Source organism: Prionailurus bengalensis, chromosome C1, assembly GCF_016509475.1.
Source record: "Prionailurus bengalensis isolate Pbe53 chromosome C1, Fcat_Pben_1.1_paternal_pri, whole genome shotgun sequence".
NCBI lineage: Eukaryota > Metazoa > Chordata > Mammalia > Carnivora > Felidae > Prionailurus > Prionailurus bengalensis.
Genome location: NC_057345.1, coordinates 179653949 through 179664642, shown reverse-complemented (window position 1 = coordinate 179664642; position 10694 = coordinate 179653949).

Below are 10694 nucleotides of genomic sequence, written 5' to 3'. Positions count from 1 at the left end.
AGAGGCTGGGGAGAGCGTCCCAGTTTCCTCCAGGCAATGAGAGAAAGCAGGGTTCTGAAGCAAGAACTTAGGCTTGGGAAACACAAGAAGGATTTGTTGTTAGATAAACAACCAATATTGTCTACAATAGCCGATGATCAATCCAGCTTCATTTTATTGCATTCATTCACCTTCCAGATGTTCAAATAAACAACAGGTCAGCCATATTTTGCACAAAAAGAGGCACAGCTATATTTACTTTTGATACAGAAGAAACAAACAAATAATGCTTCAACAACAATGAAAAATAAGCAAAGGAAAGGAAAGGAAAATAAGAAGTTCATGAAAAATTTTAAGCACCATAATCCTTCTGAGTGGAAAAATATGTTCGATTATTGTGGACTGCCTCTCCAAAATAAATATTAAAATTTCAGTGCTGCATCTAATACAGTAAGCCAAAGTTCCTCCATGTATTTCTACTATTGACAGTAAAGATTGAAAGTGATCTTACTTAATACAAGAGACAATAAACTAAACTAAGAACAGTCAGAGACCAAACTTCCAGATACAGCTCTTACAATGCTATGTCGGCCATCTTTTACCCAGAAATGTGCAGGTTTTCACCAAGTCTTTGAGGATAAGGCTAATTAATTTGTTAATGTATTCAAAAGTTATTTCGGTGGGTAGAATAATTTAGCTCTAACCACAAGTCAATACAGTTTTAAGGAACCTTTCTGGAATTCAGTGCCTGTCACACATTCAGTGTTAATACCATGTTGCAATATTTAAAAGTTTATTAACATAAAGCATTTCAAGCTATACATTTTTAAATTAATCTCAAACTAAATTGAAGATTACACCCATTAAGCGTACCTTTAAGAGGTGAATATTGGGCATAACAATCACCGCTGGTTGCCTAGCAACCCCGGGCCCAGCTCTTACAGTAAGTTTATCCCAAACATTAATGGAAAATCAGCGATGAATATATATCCACTTCAAACCTGTTTGTTAGAAAAATGCACTCTCTCTGTGGTTGACGATTCTGTAGTTTGCTATCCTGGGGAGTTGGATTTCAACGTAAGGGTTGAGAAGGGGAGTCCTTATCACTAGGCTCTCATCCACTCTCAACAAACTGTCCTAAGACTGATGCCCCCGTTATTAAAGCAGTGGCGCCAGTCAACTTTGGGTCATCATGGTCAACGTGAAATCAACATCAGATGAACCCCTCAAGCCATTTTCTCTTAAGTCCTGTGAAAAGCACACCTTGCTTCCACACATTCTAATTTCCGCAAAGAATCTAGGATCAGAGGACCAGCGCCTTGGGGCACTCTCAAGGCTACCATACTCTTTCCAACGCCTGGGGGAGGCCCACGGTCAAACAACGCCGCCCTGCCTCTCTCCTGCCGTTTTCTCCTGCTCGGGGACACGGGAACAGATCACCTTTCTCATTCTGCCTACGCTCCCACGTCTGCGCGTGTACATGGTCGGGGGCTCCGGTGCCGCGATTGCCAAAGAGCTCTCTGAAGCACGGTGGCTGAGCCCTGCCAACCGCGTTTGGCTGCCCAGCTCCTTCTGGGCTCCCAAAGCTGGCAAGCGCAGATGCTAATAGAATTCATTAGCCTGGGCTTTGACAGACAGTTAAAGCAGGACTGCACATCAGCACTCCAGCACCGCACGCCCATTATGCCGTTTCAGGAGGCGCAGCTAATTCAAAGAAGATGATAACAGGGTCTGCAATCAGGGAACATTAGAGTGTCGGGCAGCGGAGAGGCCGAACATGCTAGGCAGGCAGTACAGCCAGCAAACCTGATTTGATTTCTGGCACTGCCAGCAGGCCTGGGAAAACAACAACAACAACAACAACAACAACAAAAAACGGACGTAATGAGATAAACTGAAGTACCAGGCACCAGGACTGGTCTTTGAAGTAATTATTCTCTGGGGTAACAAGGGACACGACGAAAAGGCTTTCAGGGACAGGCAGTGGGCACCCGTGGGACCCAGTTTCCATTACCGCATGACACTCTGCGGAGCGACTCTCTCTGCTCGAGAGAGTGGGGTACTAAATAGGCTGTCAAGAGGGAGGGGAGACTGGAAAGGGCCCGGGAAAGGAAATAAAGCTGGAGAAAGAGAGGCAAGATAGAGAGATTGTCAGAGCCCTGCAAGGGAGCCAGAATTAAGTGGGGGAGGGTTCAGAATCTCTGTCGGCAACAGTGATAACTTCCGTGGCTTTCCTCAATTAGTCCTCACGTTCAGCACACTCAGGGGAGAACGGGAAGGGACAAGGCAAAGGACACTTCCGGCCACAGAAGCCCCAAGAGCAGGAAAATCCCTTAAGATGTTGGTCGAAAACAGATAAGGCTTTGGCATTTCCCCTTTGGGGCTCTTGGCTCTGTCAGGTTGAGGACCTGAGTGAAATGATTAAGAGAGCACTTTCTGGAAGTTCAAGCCTCTAAGCCTCTGCATATAATCAGGCTCACCAGGCAATTCTTTATGTAGGAGCAGACCCAAGGCTAAAGTTGAACCAGAAATGAATCATTTCTCATTCTGCAGTGACTACTACTTCTGAATCAAATTGGAGGTCGCTGGCTAAACAAACTGGGAAGCATGCATGTTACAAACCAGGAGAATGTCTCTGTGGGCACCGAGCGGGAGCTTCAGCATGTTTTCATCTTTACAAGAGCAAACAACCCCAGCTGCGGATAAATACCACACCAGGACTGACAACTGGAAACATGGACGGATCGTGTCACCTTTGTCCTGCTTGGTTTAAAGAGTAGAACCCAGGATATTTGACCACACACACACACACACACACACACAGGTTGTGACTCCAGAGAAGCTGCATAGTTCATTGCTGCACCTTTGATCTGTGATTCCTACGTATAACAAAACCTACCTGTATGTTTATCAGGCATTCCTCTTATATGTTTTGTCCAAAGAGCTCCCCGGGCCCTTTCTCTATTGTTTTTATACTTATTATTTAGGAACAGCATCCCATTCATGCCTGCAATTTCAACTATCACCTGTATATAGCAACAACTGTCAACCTCTCTCTAAAACTCATCTATAAACCCCAGGCCCACATTTTCACTGGCCTGTTGGACGATACTAATGTATGCAACGCTGGAAAGCAGTATACTTTGGCTTTCTACCACCAGTTCAAATTCCAGTTGTCCAAAACTCTTCCTCTTATGCTCCTGTTTCCACGGCAAACATCATTATCTCTTTATTCTCCAGTTTAACACCTGGGAATCCTGTCTCCCCCACCCAATTTGATGCGAACGTCATTAACTCTGTCACATCTCTTGCACTGATCTCTGAAGGTGACCCCACCATGCTTTTCTAATTTAGGAAATTATAAATTATACTGTACTTTGTGCATCAAATGGGAACATGACCACTGGAATATTATTTCATCCAGAAAGTGCATTCTATGGACTTACCAACCGACCAACTGCAACTCAGCCCTGACTCCAAATTTCTATCCAGTCAGTTCCAAATCTGGTGACACTGCCTCCATTTTTCCTATATTTGATACCTGAGGATAGAGTCCTGCTAGCATCCTAATTTCCGCCCTTGAACTTGTCACCCAGGGCTTTGTAAGAGCCTCCCATTCAGTCTTCGTTACGTACGCTGTTATGAAGTTAGCTTTTGAAAACAGTAATCCAATCGTGACGTACCACTACTCAAAAACGTTTGTCGTGTTTCTGTCTCAAGAATGGTTAACCTGGCACTGAAGCCTCCTTGTGCTATAGCTGGGGCCTATTACTGTGATCTTGTCGCCTTCCGTACTTGTTCTAATATCCCTACCACTCAATATGGTTTTCTCTGGCCGAACAAAAGGTATGTGCTTTTCAAAACAACTACTTTGGGGTAGAATGCACTAACATCCCAGTTACGCATTTTTCTGTCACATCCTACACAACCTCTAGATTGTTGAAATCCTAGATCCTTCAGGAGCTGTTATCAATATCTTTCCCCACCGTGGAAACTGACTACTAACTCAGCTACCCTGTAAATGGATGTTAGTTAGCTTAACATTCATAATTTTTGCCAGTATCCTTCCTTTGAAAGTAAGATTGCAGGGTTTGTGTCTGAGATCATTTTGTGAAACACAACCCGTGCAGATAGGCATGAAGTTACGATTCTTCCCTATGAGATAAATGAAAAGTAAGTATCTCACGATTAGCTTAGATACTAAGCTCAGTATTAGCTTAGTCTGTTAGAGAGACATAACTTGCACAGCTGATGAACCCCAGCGTTCTCCAAAGGGGTCTCCTGCATGGGTTCCACCACGTGGTCTTTATGTCCATCCAAACTCTCTTGAGTTAGAGATTAGTTGGAAAACTGATGCTTTCCCCATGTGCCTCTCTCCTGACTCCTCTACCCTGGTTGTGAAGAAATCCTGGTGATTTCCTTGATTTCCCTCAGCTGACATTTTACAGGACTCCCAGGTAATCAAAGACGATCATTCAGTAAGAAATAGTAATTTACAACCGGAAGAGGCTGGGAGGAACGTTTTGTTTTTGTTTTTGTTTTTGTTTTTGTTTTGATTGATAGCGAGGTGTAAATCAAATTCACTATGAAGTGAGCCCCTCCTTAGATTTCTCATCTGTATCCTGGAGAGGGTGGAAAATCACCCTTGGTGAGAAATGCTACCATCACGAGCACTGTTCCTGACTTTAGTATATCACACCATTCAGGCATTTGGAGGAAGACAAAAATTTGTTTTAGAACCTCTGGTTTAGGTCATGCTGATCATCACATTCCCCATGTCACAGGGTTGTTAATGATAACAAATATGAGAATGCTTTCCTAGAAAAAACAAGCTCTAAATGTGACATTTTAGGTAACCTAAATATGTCTATCTTCCCAGTATGGAATAATTTGTTATTGATGACCCATCAGGTTGTCTCTGCCAGCGTGGATTCATTGAAGTGGCTCTTCCTCCAGATTCTACTTACCCAACACAACGTTGGACTGAGCCATATAAGCCGGGTCGGGGAGGAGACGATCAAGTCTGGCTCCAGCTTCTGTATCTGTCATGTTAACTGGTTGTTTTCATATCTCCACATCACCCTAAGCTTGGTGGTCTATTTTTGTGAGAGAAGTGGAGATACACAATCACACAGAACATAATTAGAATCATAGAAGAATTTTCTAGCTGGAAGAGACCACAGAGATCATAACCGAGACTAAAGTTTATTTGGGAATTATGATTTGATTTGTCCCCTTCGTGAGTTACATGACCAGTACAATCTGCTCCAGATTGCTGTGTCCCTTCTCCAAAGTAAATTAACTGTCTCTTCTCAACAAGGAAATTCTTTCCTCCTCGCGCATATTTTAAGTGGCAGTTAACTGGTACCTTTTAGAATGCTTTCTTTGTCTCTTACTGCTGTCCCCGCCAGAAATGCAGTCTGGCATCCAACTTCTCGATGAACATTCTAATTACAATATGCCCCCTTTTCCAAATGGTCTCGGGATGAGGGAAAGAAGCAGGCACGTAAAGAAACGCCATAATGAACAACTTCGATGACACAGGGGAAATTCTGATGATGCAAGAAAATGTCCTCATGCATTCCTTGACAAAATCGTCAGAAAAGCAAATGAATCCTTTAAGTATAGCTTTAATGCTAAGTAAAATACAGTGGGCCCAAGAAAGGTGAAGTCAAAATTACAAAAGGAAAAGAGAATCAGAAGATCTGAATTCTAATCCTAGCTGTACATGCACACACAATGGCGGGTACATCAGATAATCTGGGAGGAAGTGATTGACAAATTGTTAAAAAAAAAAAAAAGTTAAAAAGCATGCAGCATAAAGGTATTTTAACCACCGTGGTTTGTACATTCAACTATTATCTGCCTCATCAGCTTGTAAACCCCTGGATGTCAGCAACCTATTTTTTGTTGTTGTTGTTGTTGTTGTTTTATGGGTTTTTTTTTTTGAGGAGGGCAGGATCAATGATCCTACATTGCATCTTGTACGTTAAGAGATGCATAATAGACGTGTGTTGAATAAAAGAACACATGAATAAAGAATACAAGAATCACAGAATGATTAGGTTATTGAATAATATGTTAAAAGAAAGGGGAGGGGCGCCTGGATGGCTCAGTTGGTTGAGTGTCTGACTTAGGCTCAGGTCGTGATCTCATGGTTTGTGGGTTAGAGACCTGCGTTGGGCTCTGTGCTGACAGCTCAGAGCCTGGAGCCTGCTTTGGATTCTGTCTCTCTCTCTCTCTCTCTCTCTGTCCCTCCCCCGCTCACGCTCTATCTCTCTTTCTGTCTCAAAAAAATTAATAAATCAAAAAAAAAAAAAGAAAGAAAGAAGAGACAACAAAGCCATAAACGGACCATGAACACCCTAATAGGTTGGAGTGGTTGAACGGCATTCTTTTTTTTTTTTTTTTAATTTTTTTTTTTTTCATCGTTTATTTATTTTTGGGACAGAGACAGAGCATGAACGGGGGAGGGGCAGAGAGAGAAGGAGACACAGAATCGGAAACAGGCTCCAGGCTCTGAGCCATCAGCCCAGAGCCTGACGCGGGCCTCGAACTCACAGACCGCGAGATCGTGACCTGGCTGAAGTCGGACGCTGAACCGACTATGCCACCCAGGCGCCCCGGTTGAACGGCATTCTAATGCGACCCGCAAAATCCTTTCTCTCTGTAGCACATAAAAGACTATTAATCTAAGGTGTTTCTTTACCTGCTTACAGAGGAATAACATTTCAAAACGCTGTCACCGTTCAGACTGTCTTTTCAGATAGGGGCAGGCCAGACTGCACCCACACTAGGACGGGAATTAGAAGGGCTATTCTTCGGCAAGTTTCAGGACATAAACTGATCACCAGCTGGGGTCAGGAAGAAATTACGGAGTCTCCTAAAAGCTTCCTCCAGAGCATGCTGCGTGTTCGCTGCTGGAGCCACAATACCAATACTAAAATGAAACTCAACTGTTATTTTTTTTTTTACGGAGTAGCAATTCAAAACGAGGAGAGAACCCAACAAAGAAATCTGCTCCGACGGCAACGGCCAGGTCTGCTGTTCTGGCTTCCAAACAAAATGCAGGCAGCGGGTGATAAAAGTAGGGAAGCCTGTGACATTGTTGATCTAAGATCCAAAGCGTCTTCCCTGGGTGAGGGACCACAATATTTCACCGAAGGACCAGGAAAATAACATAACTTTCTCCGGAGAAAGCGCACCACACGCAAAGGCAAATATTTCATCTTTAAGGTCAAGAGCTCCATCACCGTCAGTTTCTTCATCGAAAAGCCATTCTGGATGTAAAAGAAATGTCCTCTTCAAACATAAAGCTTTTGGGCCCAGGCAGGTAATTTCATTAAGTGAAAATGGCTTCGTGAGATCATTTCACCTGAGAAAATAAACAGGATATGCAGGAGATGAAACTCCTTTCAAGGACGCGATGCTTCAAGAACACACGGGAGACAGCTGCTGGTGGCAGAGCTGCTGGGGTTTATTTAAAGAAAAACACAATTGTCAGACATCGGTCCCTATAGCTGGATTCCCAGGAATCCTGGATGGCATATTCAAAACAGGCTCTGCTCTTGGCTGGTCTGCGCACTTCTCAGACCGGCTTGCTGATGCAAATGCAGGTGAAGCTGCCTTAAAGCATTTGCAAAAGCCACCAAAGTCCTTAACCCCGTCCAAGCTCTTCACTCCTACAGGGAGCAGCGGGGGGGCTTTGTGCTGTGCCCAGAGTCAAAAGTTCACTCTATCTCGGGGATGTTGGCAGCCAGGGCCCCCGAAGAGAACAACCCCACAGTCTGCAAAGTCAAAACGTTTCGCCAGATCCTTGCTGTTTTCCCGGAGATGTCAGGGAGAATGCCGTGAAAAGACTGCCAGCCAGATGACTCTGCCTGTCTTCAGATTAATAGTGCTCCGAATATGCTAGAATACAGTATACCTCAGGTAACTAGAATGACTTGGTGGTGCTGAGCTATTAAAAAAAAAAAAAATTGAACACATTTATCTCCCATGCAGCTCTCCCAGAAATTGTAAACTCACGCAGGTAATAAATATGTGTTGAATGCCTACTCTGCGTGCAGGAGATAGGAATACAATACCGAACAAGATGTGGCCCTTGTCCTTTAAGTGTTGAAGGAATGCATTCAATAAATACGTTCTTCTTCTTCTTCCAAGTTCTTCCCAGGTCTCGAACCTCTGTGAGGGAAATAAGAGAACGTGTCACTTAAACCAGATGTGACTCTCTCCGCGTGGGCCTCCAGAAGAGCAGGGGCCATGGTGGCAGTGGTGCAAGTCACGTCATCAGGGAGAAAGGGGAATGGGCAGGACCCGGAGCAGGAGGCGCATCGTTTAGCAAAGCCCGGTGGTGAATTACATCCACGCTGAGGAAGCCCAAGCCGGTTACGGGTAGGAAATGGAGAGAGCTGAATTGCCCAGCCTAGACAAGTATGGGACAGTATTAGTTTTCCTTCGGGAGTGGCTGAAAGGCGCAGAGAGGAGAGAGGGGGCCAAAAAGCATGGCGGGCATCTGGAACTTCGGTTCGGAGAACCGGCCCAGGGGTTTTTGAAGAGCTCACCGTTCAGTTCTTAGAAAATCTGACTGTGGAATGCCATAGAACGTCTCTCGCCACTCCCCATCTCTTCAGTAAAATGCGGCCACGTCCAGCTGCTTCCCAGAATGATATTTCAGGAGCATGAGGGAAAGAATCATGGAGAAGAAAGGTGTTCTACCTCCGGGTTGCAGCCAGGGCAGAGATAAAGGGAGAACCACCAAACAAACAACGAAAACGCAGCATCAGTAAGAAACCAGAGCCTAAAAGGACGAGATGAAGCCGAACTCCCCGGATTGGCAAACCCCCTGGGACAGATATTGGTATTTCCTGTAGGGTGTCTGGCGGAGGTTCTTAGGAGCAGCAGGTGACATCTGGATTGTTCTTCTGCAGGGCAGGGCCATGGCTTTGTGTCTGTGTATCACATCACGCCTCTACGGGCTCTAGTACAAACCTCCCAGGAAGAACTTGTGAACGTTTGTTGAATAATTTATAACAGCGAGATGAAATCTCAACACCTAACTGCCAAACAGGGAATCAGGGGTTCCCCGGGGGCCTTCATATCTGAAACACAGGAACTGCTCTGTACGGAAGGGAACAAGTAACTACCCCAAGCCCTGACTTCAGGGGCTCCTGCTTGGGAAACGTCTTCTTTCCCAGTCAGTGCAAGCGTGAGATTCCCACCACGCGGGATGTTGGGATGGACTTATGACAACAGATTCCATAATGCTGTGTGCCAAGTATGCCTCAATGAAAAAATTAAAAAAGGGGACAACAGATTCAAGAGCAATGCCTCCACGCCTGGTTCTCACACCGCGCCCAGAGGAAGCCTCATCACATTCTGAAAAGGTCTCCAGACACACACTCTTAGAAGATGCCCTGCTTCATTCCTGTTGCCTGAATTGGAAAGCGGACGGACCAAGCTAGTAATTCTTTGGGTCATGAGTGGGGTTTGAGGTCGAGCCACTACCAAGTCAGAAGAAAAAAGAGAAGAAACAAATGGTGGGTGTTCTTCAAAGAGGTGAATGTGTTCTTCCACGGAATTATTCCTGCCCGAGTGAGCTGATGCCTCAGGGGGAAAAATTGAGGTTCCTGACACTGAGTCGTTCTCTGATTTACTGAGCACATACTCTGCCAGGTACAGAGGATAATACCACGGCTTGGCTAGTAGTCTCCGCCTTTATGACGATAGCATTACAGCAGGAGACACAGAAAGGAAAAGGGAGATTGTGACACAGAATGGCAGGTGCCGAGCTGGATACAGTGTGCCTCGAGAGGGCGTATGCGGGGGCCCAGCCTTTGAGAAGAACTACCGTGTAACTTGAGACCTAAATGAGGAAACCCCCTTTGGCTCAGAAAGAGGCAGTGAGAAGGGGAAGAGTATTCTAGAAAGAGGGAAAAGCAGGCACTGGATCAAAATCAAAAACCCAGACTAAGTCTGGGGTAATTGCCAACAAAGCAGAAACAACCACACCTCTCTTTTTTTTTTCAATCTATTTTCAAAAGGAATCAAAGTAGCAACCATTGGGTGGTGGCGTTGGGGGCGGGAAGCACAGCTTTGTGAGGTTCGCTTATGTCTAAATGCACTTTACAGTCTGAAGTTGTTTTTACTTTGAATCCCAGATGTGAAGTCAACACAGTCTTTGCAGTGTTTAGGGCCGGTGGTAACGATAGAGGCTCGTGTTTATTGAATGCCAATTATGCCCCAGCAGAGCCCGGAGTATTTTACTCGAGGCCGATTTACTTAAGCCTCCCAGTGATTCAATTATCATCCCATTTGACTGCTGGGAAAACTGACACAGAGAAGTTGAGGAACTTGCCTGAGGTCAAACATCAGTATCAAAATTGGAATTTGGACCTCAACAGTCTGGTACCAAAGTCTGCTCCTAACTATGGATTTTGTGCCTGTATTTGGGGATTTACTTTTGGAAGTAAAGGGACTTCCCTTTGGCTTAATAAATTTTAGCCTTAAAAAAAATGAGGCTAAAAGGGAAAATGAAAATGAGATCATGGAGTTTTCTAAGCCATATCAAAGAGTTTTAACTTCTTCATGAGGAGATTGGGAAGTCTTTGAAGGTTTTTAAGCATGGAAATGACGTAATCTGATTTGCTTTGTACCATGATCTCTCTGGCTGCAGAGAACAAATGAGGGAGAACAAGGCTTCTGGGCGGGGAGAT